The 27,821-nt window shown below is 36.4% G+C and overlaps 1 protein-coding gene across 4 annotated transcripts in view; it reads left to right on the top strand.

The window, feature by feature from the left end:
* LOC106872621 (glutathione peroxidase) overlaps positions 1-27,821 on the top strand; it is a 129,003-nt gene that overhangs the window by 32,397 nt on the left and 68,785 nt on the right. The window contains exons 4-5 of one of the 4 annotated variants that reach the window (XR_008266959.2): positions 4,605-4,727; positions 5,699-6,043. The exons of 1 other annotated variant lie outside the window; for it this stretch is intronic. The gene's annotated coding sequence lies outside the window, so the exon portion shown is untranslated. Of the gene's footprint in view, positions 1-4,604; positions 4,728-5,698; positions 6,044-10,336; positions 10,647-27,821 lie in introns of those variants that run through there. 2 more of the 4 variants (XM_014919675.3, XM_052977455.2) reach the window with 2 other exon arrangements.

Here is a 27,821-nt window from a genome sequence, read left to right as displayed (position 1 = left end):
TCATTTGTATTAGTTTTTATTTATTTATATGTTCATGTGTGTGTGTGTGTGTTTTTTTTTTTTTTTTTTTTTTTTTTTTTTAATGTGTTTAATTAAATTTTGTTAACGTATGTAGTATTTAATTCCATTTGTTTATCTATGTATTGTATTATACTTTGTTCCTATTATTGGTTTATGGGTAACGTGTTGTCACATGCTGTGGTTTGTTAGTGGCGTATGTTAGTGTTCCATTCTAGTTTCCTATTCAGGCTAGGTTTCCCTTCTATTATGTGTGTAGCTTCAGTAATTTGTCTAAGTGCTGCATCACTGCTATGTGTAGATAAGATTTTAATTTCTATGTTGTTGATTGAGCCTCTATGTTCTTGCTCAGCGTGCTGGTACAGAACTGATGAGTTCTTCCCTTCCTTAAGTTCCCTCCAATGTTCGTTTGCCCGCTCCCCTATACTCCTTGCTGTTTCGCCTACATATGTCGTTGTCTTATTTCTGCATCGTCCCTCTGTACATCTTATACTATAGACCACATTTCTGGTTTTGCAGTTCGTTTGTGGGCTAAATCTACATACGATACAGTTCCTATCAGTGCAGGGGGTTCTACTGAAAGGGTATGTTCTACTGATAAGGGATTTGATAGGGTTGCCTGGCCTTTCAACAACCTTAATTCTTAGCTTAAGTTTGTCTAGGGCCCTTCTAAAGCGGTACGCCAGTTCGCCTCTAGGGGTGGTGTTGACGAACATGACGCTTTGGTACTTGTGGCTATTGTACCATGAGCTTGCCTTCCCTATTTTCTTCTTAGTTCTTTCTATGGTGTTCCATGATTTGCTCCTATAGAGTGGGCAAATCCCATTCCTATCGTTGCGTTTGATTGTTTCAAACTTCTTCATAGCTCCTTTGTAAACCCTGATCCTTTCTTTATGGCTGTAACCCGAGAACTGCATGCGGTGGACGAAATGTTGTATATGTCTCTTTAATTCTGTAGGGTCGCACATGCAGGAGACATTTCGCATTACTCTGACGAGGTCTGCCATCAATATGTTGAATTTGGCATTGTCCGCAATAGCCGAGTTCCGGTGGGTCAGGTACTTGGAGGCCATAGGTTTTGTATAGTGTGAATGGAGGATTCTGGTTTTATTGTTCTTAGTTTCTAGCCAGAGTTCAGTATCTAATACAGGTAATCTATGGTTAGGGTGTTTAGTAGGGTAGTCTATCGTAACTCTAATACTCTGGTGGATGGAGTTAGCTATTTGCTGGATGCTCTCCATAGTCTTAGTTTCTATTTCTATTTCAGGGGTACTCTCTTGTGGGGGTGTCTTTACCACTATGTTGATATCATCGACATATCGAGAGTACACATTCAGGAGTATGGAGTTCTGTGTCAGGCGTTCCTTAAGCCTTCTGTCCCACCATACCATGAAAAGATTGGCCACATCACCGGCGATACTAACCCCGATGGCTGCCCCCTCGTCCTGGGCGTATAATTTGTTGTTAAATTTAAAGGTGTGGCCTTTTAGGGTGACCTTTATACTAGCTCCTAGTGCATGTGCGATCATTTTCTTTACCTGGTGGATATTAGTGGGGGTCCGTATGGCTCTGGTCCATCCACTCCATCTCTCTATAGGGGTCTTCCTAGCCATAGAGGTAATTGTGGGTGGTCTACCTCTTAGACGTCTACTAGGGCAGAAATCTCTAAGGTCGTATCTATCTAGATATGCATCGTCATATGTCAATCTAAGTAGGAGGCCCAGTTCTTCTGTGTTGACTTTTTGGAACTCCACTTCGCTCTCGTTGATCATTTCCACGCACTTTTCCACTGCAAAATCCACGTCGATAGATGGGTATAGTGATACCACATCCATGCTACCCACTATACACCCTGTCAGGTTGCAAGTGTTGTTGCAGTCGTTGATCCTGCTGAGGAGATCTTCCGTGCTGTCACAGACATCAGGTGACATATATATATATATATATATATACGTATATGTATATATATATGTATATATATATGAGTATATATATATATATATATATATGAGTATATATATATATATATATATTTGTATATATATATATATATATTTGTATATATGTATATATATATATATATATATATATATATATATATCTAGAAATATCCATTCGTAAATTTCACTGACCAATTATATTTTTCGGCTGGACTTTGGTCAGTCCTATTACGGACAACAGGTGGCTGGTCTTTATAATGTATCAGTAAGTATATTAAACTAATTCTTTTATGGGCATGTTATTTGGATAATTATTAATTAGTATTCTTTGCGAAATCTTAAGTACTATTCTTTTTCTAGACTTATTCACGAATATCGTTATAATAAAGTACTTAATTTTCCTTTTTATTATATATACACCCTGTTACCCCTAAAGAAAGAATAACTCAGCAATTAATTTTCTAGTCATTTGCTCTTCGACTTCAAGCGTTACACTGCAAAGTGGAATGATTCAAATATAATAATCCGTCTTTCCTCACCTCGAGGTTCTGTTTTTTTCTTCTCTTATTTTGTTTTATGTATTTTCCTTCATTCTGAGGAAGCTCCATGTACCAGAACGGATGTACTATAAAATAGTTTTCAAAAAGGGAAACAAGTCCCTTGCAGTGAACTACCAGCAGCTCTCTCATATCATCAAAGTGTTTGAGAGGGTGATGAGATCACAAATAACCCCCTTTTTGGAAAGCAATAGACTGTTGAACCCCAACCAACATGGGTTCCGTAATGGAAGGAACTGACTAACGCAGCCCCTGCATCACCTTGATTTCAGCAAGACCTTTGACAAGGTGGATCATAAGATCCTCTTGAAAAGACTATCCAACACTGGTGTCTCTGGAAAGTTACTACAATGGATCAAGTGTTTCCTGACAGGTAGAACCCAACATGTTGTACTCGGAGGAGTAAAATCAAGCCCAGCAAAGTTTAGTAGTAGTGTTCCACAAGACACTGTGTTGGTCCCACTTCTTTTCCTCATTTACATCTATGACATTGCTAACATCATCAAGCACAGTAACATAAGAATCTTTGCAGATGATTCCAAGATACAGAAGGTCATCAATGAAGTGGGTGACCGGGCATGCCTTCAGTCAGATCTGCTGGCTGTCATCCAATGGGCAGAAAAGAATAATATACTGCTTAGCGAGGACAAATTTGAATTGATCCACTTCAGAAAGGAGGATACCCTGAAACTCCCAGACCCCCTTCCTTCGAGTGAAACTCTCATTGCATCCAACTACATTGGAGATTTGGGAATAATTGTGGACAATAGCATAAGCAGGGCGGCTCATATAAAAAGCAAAGTTGACATGGACCACAGAATGTGTTCTTGAATTCTCAGAAATTTACATTCGTGAGATATCCACATCATTATCCTTCTATTCTCCACATTTGCCCGACCCCGCCTTGAATACTATTGTCCACTGTGGTCTCCCTACATGAAACAAAGTGTCATGAAAGTTGAAGCCCTTCAAAGGTCAATAACAAAAAAAAAAAAGATGTCATGACAGGGCTTAACTATTGGGGTCGACTAGAAAAGCACAAGCTTTATTCTCTCCAACGCCGCCGTGAGCACTATATCATCTACATGATGTGGAAAATATTCTATCGGTATTGCCGAAATGATGTTGCTATCGCCTCTAAGATACGCCCAAGACTTGGACACCGTACTATCCGCCCACAACATAAATCGTACTCGCATCACATAACAACACTACGGCACAATTATTTCACCTCAGTTGGCTCCGCTCTTTTTAAGATTACGCCAAAACACATTAAAGCAGAAACAGACCCCAACAAGTCTTTGGACAAATTCCTTCAAAAAATCCGGATAAACCTCCTACACCCGGATATGCCTCCATAATCAACAACTACAACTATCTCCTCGAGTGAGCATATTGTGTCAAAATATGAGACTCTCAGTTTACTCATCTCTTAAGGTTTTGCTACAATGTGATCTTCAGATTTCCATACTTGTATCTTTAGAATGAATGTTTCAGTAAAAATCAGTTAATCATAGGAGCTGTTGCATCTTTCTTGGAATAAGATTATATAGAGTATTTTGTGAGTGTGTTAAATATGGAAAACAGAAGAATAAAGAATGAGAGAGAGAGAGAGAGAGAGAGAGAGAGAGGAAGGAAAGAGAGGAAGAGAGAGAAAGAGGAAGGAGAGAGAGAGAGGAATTAGTGAGAGAGGAAGAGAGAGAGAGAGGAGGGAGAGAGAGACAGAGATGTGAGAGAGATAAGGGAGGCGATTCCCCGAGCGAAGTATTTTATACTATTTAGCCATAAACTAATGGGTTTCAAAGTTCAGTTCTGAGAGGTTCGACATTACCTTTCATCTCCAATGGAGTAGAAAAAATAGTGTACTGATGGTAATACTCAACAGATATAAAGTCATTTGCATACACACATTCACTTTAGAATGATAAACTTGCTTTTTACTTTGAGGACGAAATCGATCTGTTATCTCTGATAGTGCGTCGGCACATACTTTATATTCATCTTTGTTTCTTTTCATTTTAGTAACATACCCCTTCTACAGTAACGGAGTCGCCGAAGAAAATAAAGATCTAGTTCTCTAATATTTCAGGTTCAAATGCAGATTGTCGATGAAATAAGTGGCAAAGGATTTCAAACATTGGTGCGAAAGCACAGATTAGAGGAGATTGAAGAGAGGATTAACTTGGTCATAGTACTTATTTTATTGAACCTGGTAGGAACCGTTACAGATTTACTGACCCTGTCATCCACAGCCCTAGGGTGTTTCAAAAATGCCTAATACTTATACTGACACGAGAGCGATATCTCTATGTATGTTAGAGATCTACTTTATTGACCAGATATTAAATCAGGAAAGGAAAACTCTTAGTCAGCAGAATAGGAAACAAGGACCAAAATATTGGTTTCAAATTTTGGTACAAGGATGAAATATAAACTCGACCTCGGTGGAATTTGAACTCAGGTGGTAAAGACGGACGAAATGCCGCTGAGTATTTTGCTCGGCGTACTAGCGACTCTGTCAGCTCGCCGCCTTAAATACCAGAAATGTTGAGGGAGTTTTAGTTGGCTTTTACCTTCTTCACACCTAACGGAAACAATGGCATTTTCTAAATTTTTTGACTATTCGTTTTCCGGCAGACTACAAAAAAACTATTCTCTTATTTAATATGTTCTGAAAGTATTCCAGGAAGCTGGATTTCTAAACAAATATGAATTAATTATTTGTTTTTAACGAACATGTTTAGAATTGGTTGGAGACATAATGGAATGCAAACTTGTTTCATTGAATTTCTGAAGTCTAGCAATTATTGATTATTTGTTGTTATCAATTATTAACAATAGCAAGGAATATTTCTTTTAATTTGCTGACCATTGAAAATTACATTTTAGCTTGCGCATCTTAGTCTGGGAATGTGAAAAAAACATAACATAACAAAACGAAACAAAACAAATAAACAACATTAATTTCCGATTACTATAATTTTCTTAATTTCATTATCTCATGTAGAGCCGTGTTCAATGCTCACCGGCCTATCATTCCATGACGATGCTAGAGAAAATACTTCACATTACTTTAATAAGAATGTATGGAATGAAAATATAAGGGAATGCTTTTGTTTAAATAATTTTTAACATTATCGACCGTATATACTTAACGTACACGACTTTTATATTTGCCGGTAGGTTCTGATTTGTGCGCGAGTAATATCCACCTCACCGAAAAACCAGCCTACTGGGAAATACACATGCAGTGTACCGTATGTGGTCGACGATGTTTATTACACTAGTGCTACTTCTATTTCCTATTTGAAATAATTTTTATTTGAATGATTTACTACTCCTACAGTTATATTCAATATTATGTGATAAACTAAACAAACAAAAGTCCTGTTGCTCCCGAGCTCTTAGTTTAAATATGTTTTTATGACACCTAGTCTTTCGTATTAGCTATTTAGTGTTTCTTATAACCCGCAAGTGTCCCCGTAATTGTATTGAATAAAACTGAGTTACATATAATTTGAAAGAGAACTAATGTTTTGATTAGTGATCATTTACACAGCATTTGGATTTCATAGTTTTAGTAGTTTTTGATTTCCCACAACGGACATCGCTGCACTCCACCAAGCAAACAAACATGACAATGGCAGAGTCATTCTTGTTTTTGTGATTGGCTATATTTTGGTAGGGAAATTATGGTTAATCAGAAGTAACTGAAGAAGATTTGCTACTATTTCTAGCTGTACGATCGGCCACAGTGAGGCTCACTCATTGGTTTATTGCTTGTTATTATTGCTGTAGTTTTGCCCAGGTTTATCCCTGATAGAACTGTCCTTCGGCATGCCGATCGATGCACAAGCACTCAACTCTGCATCCACTGCATCTTACAGTAGAAACAGCTGCATGATAATGAAGCTGATTGCATATGTATGTATAAGTGTGTGTGCATAAGTGTGTACACTTTTGTTTTCATGAAGCTCTCTAATTGAGTAATAATATAATAATGCATCAACCTAGTTTCCTACAAAACACACTATTTGGCTTTAACACCATGTGGCACTCTGGAAACTTTAACTGATTTCACTCTATTAGAAGCATTGAACTAAACTCTCGGTTCACTCATCTCTTAAGGTTTTGCTACAGTATGATCTTCAGATTTTCATATTTGTATCTTCAGAATAAATTTTCTGCAAATATCAACCAGTCATAGGCGCTTTCGCATCTTGAATAACTGAGGACCAAAATGCAATTTCCAATATGCAGTCTGCGCATCATATTGCAGTGTTTACCCGAAGATTTCGCCTCCAATATAGAAGCGGCACAGTTGAACTTTTGAGTCAGATTACATCAGTTGCTGTTCCTCTGCTCTTATCTGCATTCATTACATGCATCGGAAACATGTGCAACATACCACAAACAATGTTATAATTTTTCATGCATTGAAAATGAGAAAACTGAGATATGAATATGACAGAAATCAAGTTGTGAAACACTCTCATTCTTGTGAAGGTGAAGATCCTTAGCTCAAAAATGATATTGGCACAACGGGATCTCTATCTCGACCGTATCGAAAGAATGGATGAACTTCCGTTGGTAAGGAAACTCCTCCCGTCATAATATTCTGGAGGTACAAATTAGGAAAAATCCAAGCTCAGGTAAAAGGATGTGGCTACGCTTAACACGAAGAAATTAGTGATTGACATCTGTAGGTGGACCAGTCCCCTAAGGACAAAAATCAATGGAAGACTTAACCTACTTTCAATGTTCGTACTGTTGGTATTGCCGTTTATGCTGGATACAAACTTTTGCTTGTTTCTCTGTTGTCTATAATGCTTTTTTACTTCCTCCCATTTGGTTGTTTGGTGTTGGGAGCTATTTCGATTGTGTGTAGGTTCAAATATATGTATTTGGTTTCTATGAGGAGTCTATCCCTCCTTCACTATCTAGAATGAAGTTGTATGCATATGACTCACCACTGTATCTTATAAATCTGATCAGTTTATAAATGCACTGACGACTAAAAGATATGGGTTTATCTCATAATAAATTTCAGTGTGTATACACACATACATTATATGTATACCACGTATGTTTGTGTATTTGTGTATTTGTGTGCGCACGTGTATTATACTAATGTGCTTCACATAAAAAAGATTTTTACTGCCATTTAAGTTGTACTGGAGAAATTTGAAATATTATTTATCGTGTTTACAAGTATCTTTTTATGTGTGTAAAGATTTTGTTTAAAAATATATTTTGCAACTGTGTTGTTGGGAAAGGAAATAGCAAGGTTATTTACTATTTGTATCATTAATGTTTATAATATTAATAACATTATTATATCTAGTAGAGTTGTGTATATTTCAGGGATATTTATAAATCATGCTCTTTGTTAGTATTTATGTAAATATTTTGTAGACTTTGTAGGAAACATAGAGTCCGCCTAATGTGTATTTTTTAGTACTGTCGTTCTCTGATAGAATACGCACATACTGAGAGATATATTTGCGTTGAGAATGATCGTTTGATTAACATTCTAACTGCGACCGTCCTGTTTTTTTTTTTTACTTATCATTTTTACCTGTTTGTGTTGTTTAGTCCTTACTTTCCACGGATAGCTTCTACATAGACATGATAATAATAGCAAGTTATGATAACATTAGTTATTTTTTTTCATTCAGCCTCTGAACGACAAAAACTAAACAAGATAAGCAAGACTCTGATCAAAAGTATTTCTGTTGTGAAAAAAAAAAAGATTTTCAGGAAACTTAATTGCTATATCTAGCTAGGTATCTCTAATATTTGTTCTCATAAACTTAATATATTTTTAATTGCACTGTTACTAGATCAGTAATAAAATTTGGGGATTTGACAGTGTTTTACTGAACAGATTGATGCCAGTGGATGTTTAATAACACATCAACCTAAAATGTTTATTGTCTCAACGACAGCCATAACAATATTTCGTTGACATATCTATCTCATTTGCCATTTCGACTATCACCAGCATTATCATGATGGCTGAATTAATTCTAGTAACGGTAAAGGAGATCGTCATTATGGTGATGAGGTTGTAATAAGGATGAGGATGATGATAATGATGAAGATATTAAGACTAACGAAAATAATGACGATGATTGTCATGATAACCATCGTCTCACTCTATAGCTTTAGTTTCTTTACTTCTTGGAATACGGTCCGGTCACCTATCCTTCGATGATTTTCTAGAGGTTAGAATCATCTGCAAAATTTTCCTTCTACAACATATGATGGCACTTGCAATGACATTTATGCAGATAATCAAAAAAGTGCCAACAACTTACAACCGTGGTCACTCGCCCTGACAGAAACAACAAGGAAATGTTTCACAGACTACATTCCACCAACCTACAAGCATACGTTGGTTAATGTAATCCACTGTCTGAACTCGGAGAAGTGGCTCTGATTAGAATACTTTCAATCATAGTTCTACTCGACGAGTGGTGAAATATAACTAAACATACAGCCTGTTGCAAAACACCTTTTAGTTTTATTCATTTCTATTGCTCGAAATCTAAAACGAATTCCCCTCTAAATTAATTTCTTTATTTTTGTTTTTGTATAGTTTAACTTACCCTGATCATTTGTACTTGTTCTCGAGCTTCAGGCCTAATCTTGGATTGCATTTGTACTGCTATATAAAACAAAATACCTGCAGCTTTCTCAACTTCACAAACTGAACTGAATATCGAACAGTTGTATTAAGGATTTTTGTACTCTCTTATCTGTTCTTATGTTTAGTTTGAAACGATAATGATCTCAGTCTTATCACGTGAATGCATTGATGTTACTGGCGATTTGTTACCGTGTTGCATTTAGTTGCAAATACCATGTGGAATCTATATCTGATAATGTCATCATAGCCTGTATGAAAATTGTTTCACGATTACATTATTTCCAGTTTTCTGATTCGTTGTTGTAAATGCATGATCAAACGCCATCAGAGTAATATAATATTGGGTCCATTGTAACAATTTGAATCATGAAGTTTACAACATTCATGTCTACACTGGAACCGATAGTCTAATATAGATTGTGGTCTTTACGTTTGTGGTTTCATGTGATGTTCTTCGAGTGCATTCTAACAGCCAACTAAAATACAAATCAGATACGTGTGAAATAAACCACGAAAATAACGAGGGGCAAATTGTTTAACAATTTTGAATTTGTGGATAATGAATTTATTGATTTCAACAAAATTCCCATGAGCTCTGTTGTCAAAACCTAATACGAAAAAAAAAAGAAAAAATTAAAAACAAAAATACCCGCCATTAGCATAATTTCATTCAGAAGACAGGGTCGTAATCCTGAAACCTTAACAGACTTACGAACATTTTTTTCGTGTCTTTAGTATGCAAACGTACACACGCACACACCCCACCCACCACACACTCACACAAATGTACACACTCACACCATGTACACACAAACACACACAAGCACAGATACATATGTGTGTATCTGCATTTGTATATATGGGAGTATATTAATATATATATATATATATCTACACACATATGAGTACGTATATTTATTTGAGTATGTGTATGTGAATATATATATATAAGCGTGTGTTTGTATGTGTCTATATGAGAGAGGGGAAGAGAGAGAGAGAGAGAGAGAAAGAGAGAGAGGGAGAGAGAGAGAGAGAGAGAGAGAGAGAGAGAGAGAGAGAGAGAGAGAGAGAGAGAGAAAGAGTGAGTAACAGAGATAAAGAGGGGAATGGATTGACTGATAACTGGAACCGGGTTCTAATGTATTCTCATTTTCGCTTTTAATTCCCAGAAATGGTACAAATATGACTATTTAAATTTATGAAATAATCAAAGCAAGAATTTCGAAGAAGAGACTGACAGTTAAATGAGTAAACACTCCAAAAATGTTAGTAAAGCAGTGTGAGAGCGTTAATGACAGATTCACCCAGAAAACCGTTCCAAAGTGTCGAATGGTCTTGATTAAGCTCAGTATGTGGTGTGGATATAAATTTTTATGCATTTAATTGATCCATTTCATACTGGAACACCGCTCTTTTGTCATCCTGCTTTTGTAACATTTAATTTCGTAATTTTTGCCAATTAAAGTTTCTTTTCTGTTACCTTGTTATTATTTATTTGTACTTTATTATAAACACATTTTATGTATTGATTATTGAGAAAAGAAAATGAAATGCTATTTTTTTTCTATCCGTTATCAATTTTTCAGTGAGAAAAGAGCAACATATGTAGTAATATTAGTTGTACCCAACTGTTATTGATATGTTAATTTTCTTTATACAACATTTTGAGGGCTGTACCCTAATTTCACTTTGACTAGCTTCAATTCTCGAAACATTTTCCCCCCGTGAAGTTATTTCTGACTCTCCCTTGGATCTCGGTGCAGTCGATTAAATCAATTCCAGTACTTAACAAACATTTGTTGTTTTATCGTCGTGAGAGGAGTGAGTGGTTGATTCGTACAAGGCGAGATTTGGATTCTGACTTTACAGAAACGCAACTGTAACTAAATATGGCAAATTTTATCAAATTCTCCTAGGTTTCTATTATTTTGTGTTATGATTCTAATCTGTTTCGACAGTGAATGTTTATAATATTTTTATTTAGTTGATTTTTTTGCAAATTTTTGTGCCAATTTGCAAAAACCTGTTACACAAATCTGTAGCAAGCTTTCCAATGATGGCTGGAATTTACTTTATGATTGTAGTGTTTATAATCCTAGTTGCATAGCATTTTGCAGTAGGCTTCTGAAAATGCTGGGCATGTATTTACATTATGGTGAATTTACTACCTGCTATTTCATAACCTATTGACTTCTTCGCTTGGTAACTTCATCGGAAGTTAATATTATTCCAAGTCAAAAACTTCGCCTCTAAATTCCGTGTCATACCAAATACACTGTCAGTAAATTTACCGACGTGACTTCTATCCAGAGAAAAAATTATTTAAAGTAACTAAATATAATTTCAAGCTTTAATTCACAGTATAAATACATCACATATCACATTCACTTCCTCCCCCTCTATCTCTATTTTTCTTTCTCTATATTTGTGTATAGTTAGATAGAAATGATAGAAGGATAGAAAAAGAAATCCAAGTTACCTTTCAAAAATAAAATCTTAAAATATTCAGTGGAATTGATCAGAATATTTTCAGTTGGAAAAAGGAAGGAATATTCTAAACAAATAAGAAGAATGCCTCTCAAGCAATCCAGAAGTTTAGATTTTGATATTTTTACAGTGCAATGCCGATATCTCATTTTGTTATTGGAATTTCAACCCTAGTGTTGGTATTTTCTAATATTCTTTTTACAACATTTCAACAGTCTCCAGGTCGTAGAATAACATCAGTTGTCTTTGAATTTGTTTCGCTTCATCGGTGAAACACAACATATTTAATCTATGAATAAAACTTTTAAATGATAATTATCGAGGTATTTTACTGGGCGAAGTATGAAATGCATGACAATATATTTGACGACAATGAATTCGGCTGGCAATAAATTTATTGGCCATGTATTGATTCGAAATGTAATTACGTAATTAACTTGAAATGAAATTACAGACGATATACTTTTCAACGAATTCACAGCAAACCTTTTCAGCCTCAGTCCAAATAGTTATGTTTGCTGCCTTCTCTACTCTTAGTCAACATTAATTCAAACAAGCCTTGTGGTAGATACCATTATTTCCTGAGATCATTTAATAAGTTTGATCTTCAGCAGATGCCAGATGATTCTACTTCATCAAAGGTCCTTTATATAATCCATTCTAGTATCTCGCATTCATAAGTATCTGTCCCCTGTCTCAAATTATTCATGAAAAGTAATATTTCATAATAAAACTATCACACTCACATTATAACTGAAAGTAGCTACATTCTGGAATGTTCTTCGTTATTTGTAGTAAGTTGTTGCTGTTGTTGTAGTTGTTGTTGTTGTTGTTGTTGTTATTATTATTATTATTATTATTATTATTATTATTATTATTATTATTATTATTATTATTATTATTATTATTATTTATTGTCTTTGCACAGCTTCTAACGCTGGAGATGTACTACGGTGCCAACTGTTCACTACCAGTGAACTAATGTAACACCTCTTATTTTTCGAGCACCATCCGGAGTATTCGAGCGGTTTCAAGCAGTGATGTTTTCTGCAAGTGCTCCACCCTTATTGCAGCCCCTATTTGTTCCATGTACTTCTCAATATTTTTACTCGCTGTTCCCAGGTCTCCGACAATTATTGGTACTACTACCACCTTTTTCATCGACCACAACTGCATAACCTCCCAAGCTAACCTGTCATATCTATCGACCTTTCTTTCTTCCTTATCGCATACCTTGTTGTCAGCTGGGCATACTATACCTATTATCCAGCATCGTTTGCTTTCTTTCTTAATTAATACTATGTCTGGCTTCCTATTCTCTATTTTATGGTCGCACTGAATCATAAAATCCCATAAGACTTTTGCATTATCATTTTCGATGATGCCTTCAGGTTTATGTTCGTATCACTCTTTTGCTCTGTCAAGTCCCATACTTGTTGCAAAGTGTCCAATGGACAATATTTGCTATATTGTCATGACATCTCTTATATTCTTTCTGCACTAGTGGCATACATTGACTGGTAATTTGCCATACGGTTTCACCATTTTGTCCTGCACTTATCACTTTCTGATGTGTTGTCTATACTGTATTTGATGTAATTCGTTCTTAGTGCTAGATCTTGGGCAGCACAGATTAGAGCCTCCGTTTCGGGTTTTAAATTACTTTTAGTCATCCATAGCCTTCTTTTTTCTCCATTTGTCTTACCTTCAACATCTTTATCAAATTGTCCATGCATTCTTTTCTTAATCCACCTATTTTCAGTTTCATTTATTCTCAAGTGCTTGTACAGTGCTTTATCTTCGCAATCTTCCATCCTACACAAGTCTGACCTTCATACTTCCTATAATAGTGGTTCAGTGGCATTTTTTACATACGATGCTATGCTGTTTTTTTCTGCTCTAATGCTGTGTTCGCATCCGATCAGTCCTCTTCCCCCTCTTTTTCTTGATGCATACAGTATGTCTGTCTCACTTTTTGGGTGGAATATCCCATATGTAATCAGCAATTTCCTTGTCTTTCTGTTTAAGCTGTTTAGTTCCTCTACTGTCCATGCGATTATGCCTGCTCCATATCTAAGGAGTGAAACCGTCCATGTGTTGACAGCTTCAATTTTATTTCATCTGTTTAATTTCGACTTAAAGATCAGTCTCAGTCTGCGCAAGTATTCCACCTTAAATTTTTCTGTCATTTCCTTCTCCATCAATTTATCCATTTCCAGTATTCCCAAATACTTAGAGCCCGTCTCTTCAATTTTCTTCATAACCTCCCCACGACAGTATCGCTAGCCCGTCCATACATTTGATTTTGTCTCTCTTCAAGACTGACACACCACACGTTTTCAGTCCGACCTCCATTCTGATATCAGCATTGAAAGTATACACTGTATCAACGAGGGAACTGACTTGGGCTTCATCTTTACCATAAAGTTTGAGGTCATCTGTGAATAACAAGTGGTTGACTTTTTGTGGGCGGTTCTTGAACACATACCCAGCCTTTGCTTTCCTCAGAATCAATGTTAGTTATATCATGCATTGTACAAAATGCCTCTCTTGATTTCTATTGTTCCTACACTTCTTCCACATGCTATCAGTTCCGTCCCCCACTTCGCCATACTTTTTTCAAGTAATCGCTCAACATTCGATGCAATATGAAAGTTCATACGTTCTATAATCCAGGAATGTGTGATCATATCGTACGCCTTACGATAATCGATCCATAACATGGCTAAGTTAGTTTTCCTCCTCTTGCAGTCTCTAAGTACAGTTTTATCTGCTAGGTGTTGATTCTTGGTACCTCTGCACTTACACTTGCAACCCTTCTGCCCATATGGCAGGACTCCATTTTTTCCAGATGCCCGTACATTGACTCTGCGACTATTCCAGTCAATAATTTTCACATAAGTGGCAAGCAGGATATCGGCCTGTAATTGTCTACCGTATTGCCTTTTCTATGTTTTTCAAGCACAGAACTGTCCTACCCATTGTTAACCACTCTGGTGTTACTTGGTCGGCATTTAACATGTTGCTGAGTTGTGCAGCTATTCGTGCATGACATTCACTAAATCTTTTGATCCAGGAGCCTTGAACTCCATATAACCCGGAGCCTTCCAGTTGCCCATGCTTTTGCTGATTTCCTTCACTTCCCTAACTGAAATGCATGGTTCTACCTGTTTTAGATAGACTACTGTTTGTTTCAGTTCTTGCAACCATTCAGCATCCTTCTTTTGATCCTTGTCTTTGCTCCAGATATCACTCCAAAACCTTTAACTTTCAATGTTATCATCTGGTATCAACTTTTCATTTGTACACTCTCCATTTATTTCTTTGTAGAATCTCTTCTAGTCTACTCTGAATAACCTATTCTGCTGGTAACCCTTCATTCTTCAGTCGTATCTTGCCATCTTTGCTTTCTTTGCAACGAAGTGTTGTTTCAGTTCCTCCATTACCACTTTCAGGCCCTTTCTTTCAATATTATACTTCCTAGTCAGTGCCCTGTATTTTTGTTCGCTTTTAAGCTTCCGTTTTTCTTTTCGGTCTAACACAGAGATTTCCTTCGAGAGCATCTGTAAACCCGCTTGTATTTTTCTTTTTTACCATGGATCTTTTCCTTGACAGCAACAACCACATTTTCTGCTACAACAATACTTGATCAAGGCAGCTATCGTTCTCCTGTAGTCTTGCCTTTAAACTGTCGAAGATCGCCTTTTGCCCATCTGTCATGTCACCATTAGTTTTATTATTTTCTTCCAAACCATCCATATGTCTCTCATCGAACATGCTATCACTGTTCCTTTCCTGTGGTTTATTAGAGATTTCACCTCTGCTTTCTGCCATGAGATTACTTTTATCAGTAGGAACTGTATTTTCATCGTTTCCTATGGTGCTGTTTTCCAATATCCGTTTTTTGATAGCTTCGAACTCTAATTCTGTGAATCAACGATTTTTTCTTATTGTTCTAGCTTGATCACATAATCTCTGTTCTGTGAGTTGAAACAATCCACTTTCTCTCCATTGATCATACATGCGTTGTTGGTATTCCCAAACATGAACACCATCTTCGTGTAAGGGGTTGCTCAGGTAGTAACACTATATGACCTCAGCATTGATTTGTTTGTTCCATCTACGCCGTGTGTGCTGGTCCATTGCTGGATAACGACAGGCTGGAGTCGGACCAGTATCTCTGAGCCTGCCGGGTGTAACACTTTCACCATCTAGGGCTTCAGTTTAATTACCCCTGTTATTCACAACATTGTGTTTTTTTCATTGTCACTCATATGAAGTAGCGATTATCAGGCTGCGCAATTACCAGTGTTTTTATTGTGACACCTTCACTAGGTGTATTATCGATCAGGAAATGGGGAGATTCCAACCGCTTCCTTTCATTATTATTATTATCATCACTGGTATTATTATTTTCATTTTTTTTTACTATTTGTTAATATTTCCTCTGATCCGACAAGAGTCTAGGCAAAATTATTATTATTATTATCATTATTATTATTATTATTATTATTATTATTATTATTATTATTATTATTATTATTATTATTATTATCATTATTATTATTATTGAGTGACAGAGCTGCGCATGCCATCAAAATGAGGCTGGGTTACGAATATACGTAGCCCAATATATGAGGATACACTGGGCACATACATCACAACCATATGTGCGTGACATGGTCATCTTTTATCATTATATATACCATATGACCTTGCAGGTAGGGCCCAGTTAGAATTTTTTTTCTGGCCAAGTAGACCTGAAAAACTAGTTCACGCTTTTGCTGGCATTACAATTCAAGCACGTTCTAAATATATTAGAATCCAGTTGCAGAAAGAAGCCTGATAGTGATATCTCCATTTCTCCATGGATTTTGTCCGAGAATATGTACTGAAAAAGGTAATATAACTCTACTTGCTCTTAAAAGAACAGTTGAAGGAACCACTAGTCAGTATGTAGCATGACGTCTGCTCCATTAATAGACATGTAGAAGCACATGCTTTGTCCCTAAAACTGAGGGGAAAAGCGAGAAAGTAGGCTAAACTTGTGCATCATAGACATACCCACAGATTGATTCTACAATATATGAACCAGAGTTAAAACGGATCCCAACAAGGGAGTTTGGTTTGTCGTCAATTTTGCAGCAGTGTATGGACAGTTGGTGAGCACCGAGGAAAAACAGAAAGACATGCGGTTGGGTTTGTGAGGAAATTTATCTCTTGATGGCATGAAGAATACAGGAAAGTATAGAAATTGCATTCCAGTGACCGGACTGCAGTTTGAAAGTTAGAATGCTGTGTTTTGTTTGCGGATTATTTTCACTTCATGAAAATTTTTAGCCTTGCTTTCGTCTTCCTGATCTGAAGAGAGAAAATGTATATTTCGATATTTCTTTTTCTACGAGAGTTTTAAAAACTTTAACAAGGAGAGCTGCAGTCAGCTCGTAAAATACCCGTACTTATTCAAGATAATAAAGTTAGATTATACATGTAAGAGAGGAGGGATTTTTCAGAGAAGTCTGACAGTAGGCCTGTACATGAGACGAAGTAAAATTTATGGAACTATAAGCCTGGTGAAGAGAAAACAGAGGAAGAAGGACAGAAACAACTGAAACTCGTGTGACACATGGCGGCACATTCATTTTAAATGATGTATGGAGTAAAGAAACACGAGAAATATCATCAACAAGAGGGGTGAAAATATCGGTACGTAGAACAACATAAAGAAATGACACTCGAACTACCCGCAAAATATATTGTGAGTAGGTCTAAATGCTAACGATACATGAATACCATAAGGCCATCAGTAACTGCGTTACAAATTGCATTACATGAATACGCATATGGACGTCCACACACACACACACAAATACATACATATATATATATATACATATATATATATATATATATATATATATATATATATATACATATATATATATATATATATATATATATATATATATATATATATATATATATATATATATATATATATATATACATACATATAAATATATATATATATATATATATATATATATATATATATATATATATATATATATATATACATACATATAAATACATACATACATATATATATATATATATATTTATATATATATATATTTATATATATATATATACACATATATACACGCATATATATATATATATATATATATATATATATATATATATATATATATATATATATATATATATATATTTATATATATATATATATATATATACACACACTAGTTACCCGGGTGTTATGACCTACAAGCATACTGTATTAATTGCTCCTTTGTTATGGGCAGAATCGGCACAGCTGATATATAGCTAATGGCATAATGAAAGATATCGTTTGTTTAAAAGTGAAGTGGGGAGATACAATTTGCCTGGGTTTGTATGAGAGTTCTTTCTGTTCTTAAGAAGTATCAGAAACTATGTATTGTTTCAACGTATAAAAGGGGGGGGGGGGGTCAATACTTTTTGTCCAGAAATCACGTTTATAACATTTTAATTTCCCCCATCCCCACTGCAATTTCTTAATTTGTAACTGTTTTTTCGAATTTGTTTCTGTTTTGTTATCTACGTAGAAAAATACAGAGGTTTAGGAAAAACATATATCTTTTTTATAGTTTAATTTTTCTTAAAGAAACACTCAATGCCCCTTCCAATCACCCACCGACTTCCAAAATGCTAAAATCTCCCAACCTTCCACTTTTGTCTGATGTTTCCCGCATGCGTAGAATTCTACTGAAATAGCAGACTTTAAAAATACCAGACCACTACCAGAAAGCTCGACATGCTAGAAACAACAGGTAAACGACATTATTTCTGAAAAACTCAGTTTTCCAAAAAGCTAAAAGTGAAACAATGTGAGTGTGTAGCATTTTGAAAGTGCTGATGTGATGGGTGAAGTTCTTAAAGATTCGCACTCTCTGTTTTTTTTTCTCCATGAATTATCAAGAAAAAGTTGAAAAAAGTAAAAAAAAATGAATTTGGTGTGAAGTGGGAGAAAATTAAGATATTGAGAACATGTTTGTGGGTGAAATTCTAATCTCCTCTATCGCAAACGTAGGAATCGGAAGAAATTTAGGAAAATATAAGGTGGGAGAGCGCAAATGTCACCTCGGACATTCTATAAAGAAGATGTAGCGGACGGGATTTCAGGGAAAACTTCCTTCTAAGTTTATATCGAAGATCAGGTTTTTAAATACGCTCATCACAAACACAAATTGCACAATAGAAAAAGATCATTTCAATTGGATTTGAGCTGTATGTTTGCGCGTGCACACAGCAAGAAATAACATAATTTGCACAGATGTTTTACCTAGAGTGTGTGTATGAGTGTGAGTGTCCGTGTGGGTATGTGCGTGTCAACGGAAGTTATTTTATGGCATTTTTTCATTTGAAGAAGCAAAGTTGTCAACTCGACATATATGGGATCAAATTATTGTTCGTTAATTTCTGTAAAAACTTGTTAATTTCTTTATGCCTTGAAGAGAGCAGAAATTGAAAGAGAGGAGAAAGTGAAAAGGCCACATTTGCTTTGCAGTGAGAGGAGAAAGTAAATGAGAGGAGAAAATGAAAGATAGTTGTGTGTGTATGTGAAATGGACGTGTGTGTGTGTTAGAGAGAGAAAGAGATAGAGTGTGGGTGAGTGAAGTTGTGTGTTATAACGCATGAATTTTTTTTGCATGTATGTGTAAGTGGTACTCACTCTCTCTCTCTCTCTCTCTCTGACATACACACACATTATCTTTCATATACACATAACTATCTTTCATATACACATAAATAGGCGGAGGTGAACAATATGCACATTACCTGTTTTCGGCGTAGCCCTAACCCTAAACACCGAGTGTGCGTATTCTTTACCATCACCCATAAATACATATGCATTCACCTTTTTTGTTCGTGTGTGTGTGTGTGTGTGAGAGAGAGAGAGAGAGATAGAGAGAGAGAGAGAGAGAGAGAGAGGGAGAGAGATAGAGAGAGAGAGAGAGAGAGAGAGAGAGAGAGAGAGAGAGAGCGACTGTATTTCCTTATGAAGATAGAGAAATGGATGTCTTTTAATGCGATTGTTTTGTCTGTGGCTTATTTTAATACAATATTTATGTGTACATTTTCATAGATGTTTGTCTGAGTAGAATTCTACGCATTGAAACATTAGAAGCAAATTGTCCTAGTTTCTGAGGTTATTTAATTGTAAAAAAAGAGCTGTTGTACCAAAAACATAGTTTATTTGGTAGATAGATAATAAGCAGCTTTCTTTATTATAATAGAGATGTGACTAATTCAGAGAAACACTACTTTCATTATTCACATATCGTCACTCTCGTAACCCAACACTTTATAATTTTGGTTCAAATTGAAAGTGTGAAACTATTTTCGCTTACTAATGAAACCTGGTCGTTGTAGAGAAGTGTATTTCAAATAACTATAGCTGGCTGATGAGATAACGTAGAAAATATGTAAATGGAAATAAAGTTTATTTGACATGTGTAATTGATCTGATTGTTCTGGTTTTAACATCAGTTGGTAAGAATAGAAGTTTGTAATTTTTTGTTTGTAATTGGCTCTCCTGTTGCAGGTTCAATCCGTGGAGTATTGAAATGATACCCATCTTGTCCATTTCACAGAATAAGAGGATACTGGAGAGCATCATGAGAGGGATGAGTCTCTGAAACATGTTTAAGGTTGTCCCGAACACGAATGAGAATATCAGGATTTTCATGGAGATCACCAACAATATAAAGATGGCTACTTCATATATGATGTGAGCTCAGTAAAACAGCGTAAAATGTTCTTTACTATAGTTTACTATAGACGTAACGAACGCAGAAACACACACTCATAGACACATATACACTCATAGAATTGATGATATTGAAAACAGCAAAACGTACACACACGAAGTTCAAGCGAAACGAAATGTAGTCAATATAGGTGCAAAATATACTTTGTGTAGCATAGTTATGCTATAAAATTGGAAAGTCACCACTTGAGCAAAGGTTGTTACTATGCGTCACCAATGTAACAAAGTCGACATTTATTTGGAACATGTACTAAATGTTATAAAATTCAAGATTGAAGAAAACGAAAGCCCAAGAAAATTCAGAAGGCATAATTCAATTTTTCATACAAAAATAATTTATTTAAAGATTTGGAAGCGAACGATGAACAAAGTGCATAGAAAGGAATATGCTGCTGTTATGAACGTTAATTTAAAACATTTGCTGAAGGAGGTATAAATTAATTTGGCATCACTATATATTTTCTAACTGTGTAAGGTTATAGGCTGTAGGATAAATACTAATTCAGTAAAAATGTTTTGTGGCGTTGATAATCACAGTGATGAAAAAGCATATCACGTATACGATAAGGACTGTTAAAAAGGCATTATCTTCAAATTGGTTAGAAGTAATGGAATAACATTTCTGTAGTTATATGGAAAAAGCCGCTGAGGCTTTCTACTTCACCAAGTTTCAAATTTGTTATAATAATCAGAATACCTTTTTTCAGATATATTAGCGAGTATTGTGAGTGCTGTCAAATGAGCCAAATCTTCATGTTGGTAGTACTTCAAAGTGAACGCTGTTGTTCGTTTGAAGTCCAGGCCGCAACTAAACTGTTTCAAAATCGGCGCGTTTCACTATTGGTGGAGAAGGGGTAAAGTCACATACATATAAGACACGCACGCAAACATACATTAACGCACACTTCAAGCCTATTTCTGTCCCTGTGTGTGTCTGTCTCTGTCTTTAGATGTGTGTGTGTGTGTCAGTCGTCACAAACATATACTTGTCAGTCATCGGCCTAACGTACGTAACGAACGCGCGAACACACTCATATAGAAAATGTGATGTCATCGTCGTTGTGGTGGTGGTATAAAGTATCGTTTACGATAGGTGAATAAAAGAAAAATTATAATGTTAAATTTTTGTAATGCAAATATGTGAATAAAAATATATTCAGTTGAGAACCGAAAGTTTACTGAATCTATTGACACCTCATACGTCAAAATCGGCAACTCAGTTTTGGAATGCATAAGGAACATACACATGCGCACACACATACACACACGCACACGCACACGCTCTCTTTTATATATATAGATATATCAGCACTGAGGTCAGTGTAGTCGACCTATTCTTTCCCTTAAAACTGCTACCTTTCTTCGAAGTCGAAGTCATTTTTCTCTTCCATCCTTTCGGAGTTGGAAAAATAAAGAGCCAGTGAAGCACTAGGGCCTATAATACCTACTAGTCCCCTTTCCTTCGCCAAACTACTGGCCTTGAGCCTAAATCAGAAACTAATCCTACTACTGTAATCATATACATCTTGTTTTCATTGCAAGCTACGCGCTGCAGGCGCTCTGGATATGTATTTTTTTCTTTACCACCAACGTCTTCTATTGTATTTCAAAAACACTGCGTGATATTTTTGCAGCAGTGTTATTTTATGTATGCTGTACATATTTTGGATCCTGAGGTTTTAGTTATGTATTTTCCTGCGGGTTTTAAAATAATTTGCCAAGATATATTTTTCTTGCTACAGTTATTTTCCCTTGTCGTATGCATCTAGCAGCTGAGAAACATTTTATAAAACTCAATATGTCAGCAGGCTTAACGTTTGAAGAGTGAAAAGCGTTGCATGAGAGCAATACCAGATTTAGTAGTGCTAACATTAAAGCTGTCACCTACCTTGCAAATTTTGCTTGATAGGAAAAAGCAGTTTGCGAAAATTTTTTATTGGAAATTTAGTAATAGATATGTATATTTTAACTTTGAGAACACCAACAAGTGTAGCAACAACATTAAAGACAGGAACGAAAGTATAACACTGGAAGATGGAAATGTTTAGAATGTCGTCAGAAAGTCGAACGGATCAGGTGGCACCATAAACATTCACATCCTTCACGGCATCATCGTTGTCATCATCATCAACTTTTGTATGTATTTATATATTATATATATATATACGTATACATATTCATATATTACAGTTTACACACTATGTATGTAAAAAGACGAGTAATTATCAAAACATTTGAATTGTTTTTGTACAGTTTTACCAAATTCATCGATAATGTGACAAACATATTTCAACTAACCTAAATTGTGACTATACGTAAACACTGCTTAGCGCATTTACTCCGATATATATATATATATATATATATATATATATATATATATATATATATATATATATATATATATATATATATATATATATATATATATATGTGTGTGTGTGTGTGTGTGTGTGTGTGTGTGTGTGTGTGTGTGTGTGCATGTGCGTATGTGTGTGCGTGTGTGTGCATTTGTGTGTGTATGTGTGTGTATAAGTAAATATACTTGACTATGGGTAAATTGAAGACAGAGTAGTCAATATCAGCGGTAGTATATGAATTGTTGTATATTATGATTCTTTGCAAATATCTTGCACATGCAAGTGCTACCAGTCGAGAACTCCGCATACCGGAAACCAGCAAGTAAATGGGGTCATCAGGAGAGAATGCGTGCCGTTTTGGGGCCTACTGTCAGCATACAATGGCTGAAATGCAGGGTTTCAAGAGAGCGGCCTTGTTTCTAATAAGTCAATCGTTATATAAATAAGTTAAATAGTAAAATCAATGTCATGAACAGTAGCATGGATAAGTTTTGGGTTTTTAGATGTTAGAATGATGGATGGAACATGTTTAGCCTCTTGAACAACAGTGATGGCGTGGTTATAGAGGCCTAATATGAATGTGCGCTTGCTTGTCTTTCGTAAGAAATTTTTTCCATGCTTGCAATTTGGAGAAGAACTCTATAGATACAGATCCATAGTCTTGGGTCACATTCAGATGTCCTGGAAGTTTGAAGGAGCCTGTACTGGTTGCTGCTTTATTTTATATCGCAAGTCATGCACTAGGTTGAGAGTATCGGGTGCTTAGTTATTATTGAGGAAAGCGAAGCCATATTTTACATTTTCTTCGTTCGAATAGCTTTTTCTGAGTTTTGAGAAGAGATTATTTGCAGTTAATTATGGGATCAAGTTTTCTGTTGCTTGTTTCATGAACAAAAACATTGTATCTAAGAACATACATAGCTGGAGTTTTACTTCGTTATTCTCAGATTACTGATAAATATTTAGAAATCTTTTGTCTACTACACGTACTTTTAGTGAACAGGATAAACCTCAAATATTGTAAGAAGCCTTCAGAATGCGATACACGCATTCAATTTGACACACTTCTAATTTAAAACATGCTCTTTGAGATAGGCATGATTGCCAACGTGAAAATCGAAAATGGTGGCCATCACAATCACTCTCTTCAACGGTCACACACACACACTGAGTCTGCCACACCGAACTACAGCTGGCTAAGCATAACAAGGCATAAATCCGATCAAATACAAATGCACACATACTCAACATTCGTAGAATAAGAACACCAATTTATTATATAAAGAATTTCTGTAAATTAAGTTATTACAATTAAAATTAACATAAATATCCATGTTGAAATTCTGTTGTTTCAGAGTCTTTCAAGGCTGTTTATTTTATTTTTAGAACAATACTATTAGACATTGTAACACATTGTCATATCTGATATGTTTCAATTTTGCAGGTATGAAGATGGCAAGTGTACACATCCCCACTGACTGGACAAAGTGTTGCCTATGCCAAGAAGCCACTACGGAGAAACTTCAACATGCTGATTACCATCGTCTCCACAACAGCAATGGCTACAAGACTCTACACAAAAATGTTCCTGTACTATGTGAATTTAGTGACCTTCCCATACCCACCAATCCGGCCAGGCTAGATAAAGGCAATCTTGGCATAGAGGAGACGCTAAAGAGAAAGTACAACCCCAGCTGTTACTTGATGTTCAGAGAAACAAAAGTGGAAAGAGCAAGAAAAAAAAAGTGCGACAGAGGTCTTAACAGAAACGAAGAAAGGACCAAAAGGCAGAACACCTACACAAAAAAGAATATTTGCTTCATCTGTGAAAAGGAGGACATTCAGGAAAATTTGAGACATGCATCAACAATGCAGATTGATGTATCACTAAAGGAGTTTGCGCTGACTAACAGCAAACTGCAAGCCAAGCTTAGTGGCCCTGATGCAGTTGCCCAAGAGATAAAATATCACCTACATTGCTACATATATCTGCGAAACAAAGCTCGTTCTTTAAAATCAGAAGAAAGTAGGTTTGAAAACAGTGATAGTAACAGTGGATATCCATTCGCTTTCTCTGAACTACTTGCTTACTTACGACTTACATGAAACCAGGAATGCTGCCGGTGCTGATCAAGTGACTGTATTCCGACTGCCGGATCTAACAAAAATGTACTTTGAACAGCTTGTTCAATTAGGTGTATCAGAAGAAAACATGACTGCTACTAGGCTGAAGGAGAGGATCTTGTTCCATGCTCCAGAGGTAAAGGCATATAAGAGTGGAAGAGACGTGATAATAGCTTTCCAAAATTACATTGGACCAGTTCTATCTTCAGACATGATAAACTATGATGAAGCCATACTTATTTCGAAAACTGCTGATATACTCAGGCAAGAGGTGCCGCAATGCTCCAGCTCATTCGATGGGAAGGTTGATAGTCAGTACTTAAACTCAAATGTCCCTCCCGAGCAGCAGCATTTTATCACCTGTCTTGCCCACGGATCAGGTATCAAGGCACAAATGGAAAGTGGTGTGGCAAAAGCTGATTTTGCAATAACTCAATTGCTATAGTTTAACTGTTGCTCCAATGAAAAAACTCAGAGCTTCAAATTATAGATACTAGAAGAAGAGAGACCCACTTTTACCTGTTTATTTGGGACTGTCTCTGTATTCAAGGACTCGGAAAAAACAGCGAGTGGACACAGTGTTTGAACACAGATTGTCTGTCTCATATGATCGCGTACTTGAAATATCAAACCAGCTGGGTGAAGCTATCGTTAGTCAGTATGTTGAAAATGACATAGTGTGTTCACACTTGCGGCTGTAGATAACATTAACCATGACGTAAAAACAACAACAGCAAGAGCATCATTCCATGAGAAAAGTATTTCTCTGTTCTAGAGTATTACGAGAGGAGAGCCTCAAGCAGAACTGGCTCTAAAGAAAAAGATCATAAAGATTCCTGAGCTCCCAGAAAGCTACACGAAAGTAAAACCAGCTTTTCTGGAAAAGTGCCCTAAATCTCCTTCGGGTGACATTCCCATCCTACCATCAGCGCCGAATCTAAAACTTGAGTACGACTGGTTGCAGTCAGTATCGCTTGCAGAAGTCTATGACAATACCTTTAAAGTCACATGATCAGCACACAATGGTCAACAAGTGTAAGATCTGCAGTTTGACATGAACATGTCTGCCCTTATGTCCTTACTAAGAGACCATTCTAACGAGGTGTCAACTATAAAGCATGCCATGGACAAGGTCAAAGAAGTCAAGCATCACTTAAATCCAAGTTTGAATCCAATTCTGGCTGTAGATCAGCCACTGTTTGAACTGACCAAGCATATTTAATGAAAGTGGCCACAAACCTATGGCACTTTTGTCATACTAACTAGGCTCACTGCACATTGAGATGGCTGCTTTAAGAGTAGCTGGTAGCTTGCTCAAAAGTAGTGGGTGGACAACAGAGATTGAAGAAGCTGGCATTGCAGAGCTTTTGGCACAGCTGAGTCTCTCTAGTCTGCCGCTAGTACAAGAAAAACAAGAAGAGTACATCAGGTACAGCTGTAGCTTCTATCAGCTAAAGAAAAGGGCATATGAGGCAAGTGATGAGTCTAGGCGCTTTCATGGTTGGTGTGCCGAATGAGAAGCTCAGGAACCTCAGTTCTTGTACTGGAACATGGTGCTCAGACTGGAAGTAATCATCCTCGGGTTTCTTAGGTCCACCAGGGTGGGAAATTTCACAGGGTACCTTGCCTCATTGAATGCCTTAATACCATTACTTAGCCAATGGTAGCACCCATTATGCAAGATAGCTGTTTGTGCACATCAAGGGTATGCTAAAGCTGCCTGAAGCCAATCCATCTGTCAATGAAGACTTTGCAGCAGGAAGGTTTGTGATCCACAAGACGGAAAGACCGTTCTCTGCCATCGGTGTGGATCAAGCACATGAGCAAAATAATGCTCTAGCCAAGGGAGATGGAAGAGCTGTAGGTATTACGGAAAATGAGTCTGCCTTGATAAGGCGGATAGTGTCAGGGCCAGAAATATATCGCCTTGTTGGGGAATATGATGAGTACTAATATACCACACCACAAACACACTCCTGTCCAAAGGGCATTCATGGACTGTTCTCATGAAGAAGCTGACACTAGGATATTTGTCCATGTCATGAATGCTGTGAAGCACAGCTACATCACTAGAGCAACCATCCTTGCAAATGATATTGATATAGTCGTCATAGCTGTGGCAGCATTCCATTTTTCTTTGAAGAGAAATGGTCTAGATCACTTGTGGGTTGCGGACTGAGTGGATAAAAGCAGGAGATGGTTACCAGTCCACAGTACAGTCGGTAAGCTTGGGAAGAAAATCTGTGGTTTATTATTTTACCATGCAGTGGCTGCCTTTAAAGGAAGAGGCAAAGAATTCTGATTTCAAAACTGGGACATTTTTCTTCAAGCCAAATACACATTTCGCCAGCTGTTTGCACATTTTGCGGACATCACAGATCAGATGCGAGTAAGAGAACGATTCGTTGTTCTACTTTATGACGGATCCAGTTCGGAGTTGTCTGTAAATAAAGCCCGGAGAATCATGTTTACAGAAAAGAACAGACACTATGATGCAATACCACCTACGCGAGTTCTTATCCAGCACGTCCGACGAGCTACATATCAGGCGAGACACATATAGGGCTAGGCTCTCCAGACGAAGCCATCACTGCCATCACCTATCGCCTGGGGGTGGGAAAATGACGACGGTGGCACATTCACTATTCACTAGATTAAACTAAGGGCCATAACAGAACAATGCCAAGCGCTTAAAAAGTGTACAGGACGTTGCACATGCAAGGACTCAGCCCTTCCTTGTACTTCCGCTTGTGCCTGTCTACTACTGCAGTAGTGGATTAATCAGAATTACAAACTAAACTCCCAGAATATTGAAATCACTTTGAAAACAAAAAATATAACATTAGT

This window comes from Octopus bimaculoides, chromosome 2 (assembly GCF_046866305.1).
Source record: "Octopus bimaculoides isolate indiv1 chromosome 2, ASM4686630v1, whole genome shotgun sequence".
Lineage (NCBI taxonomy): Eukaryota > Metazoa > Mollusca > Cephalopoda > Octopoda > Octopodidae > Octopus > Octopus bimaculoides.
The sequence above is the reverse complement of the archived record's forward strand: the minus strand, read 5'-3'. Positions and strand labels throughout refer to the sequence as shown.